Consider the following 1127-nt stretch of genomic DNA (forward strand, 5'->3'; position numbering starts at 1 on the left):
TATTCCTCTCTGTGAGAGGAATGAGGGATGTTCCAAAAGAGGAGATTTTTTCCGAAATTTGACCCCATGTAGATGGGCCACATTTCGGAAAAGCCTCTTTTGGAGAAAAAAATCAGAAAAAGATACACAAATTTTTGTTTGCAATTTGCATATCTTTTTCTGACTTTTCTCGGCAATCTAGACATAGCCTCAGATAGAAGCATGGAGATTAAATGTGGAGCCTTTGAAAGGGAAGGAGGAAATGGGGGCTTATTCTATAGAATCCTCTTTACTCCTGCCCAAAATGAACAGCACAACTGCTGGTAACATTCAGACAAAGATTTTCTGAAAGTGACTACTGATTTTATGTGCCTCTATTTGTGAATGCCCAGTTTCAAACACGTATAAGGGGGCTAATATTCCCAGGGCAGGTGCTCACCATTTTCTGAAAATCAAGCATTGAAGGCTGCCTCAAGTTGTACCTTAGTGAACCAAAGTGATCCCAAATCAATAGTCACATTTAAAAAATGTCAGTTTACCAAATGCACCACTTTCTTGAACCACAGAAAGAACATTCTGGTCTCCTTCCTGTGTTCACAAATTCTAAAAATCCATTTGGGGGGAACAGATCATTGAGGTTGGCACTGGAAGGGACTTCAAAATGGACTCTGCACTGTGGCAACGTTGGTATTCATTATTGAGAAAATACCCCTAAAAACCTAAGGGAAAACAGAATACACTGTTTGGTGGGTTTGCCGAGAGCTCAGAAGTGTCAACATTTCAAGATGCAATGTCAGTGTTTCTGTTACTGGCACAATGGGATGACACAGTGCGGTAAAGTGTGCTTTCTGCACAGGCTCCATTGTGTCAGAGAATGTCCACCATAGAAGAATGTATAAGGAGCCCTGCTCTGTCATTTCTCAGGAGCTGTGAAATAGCAATGCTTTGTTCCAGCATTCAAAAGAACACTATTGAAAGTAACCATCTCAAATATCTAGTGAGCAAGAAAAAAACCCACAATCCTTCTGAAATAGGAAAGAACAGTTTTTACTATAGAAGAGATTGAATAGAAACCCTTTAATAAGTGTTTCAGCATTGACCTCAGATATTAGCTGATGCCAATTTCATTCAGAACAGAGCCACTCCTC

Source organism: Pelodiscus sinensis, chromosome 3, assembly GCF_052426305.1.
Source record: "Pelodiscus sinensis isolate ZL-2025 chromosome 3, ASM5242630v1, whole genome shotgun sequence".
NCBI lineage: Eukaryota > Metazoa > Chordata > Testudines > Trionychidae > Pelodiscus > Pelodiscus sinensis.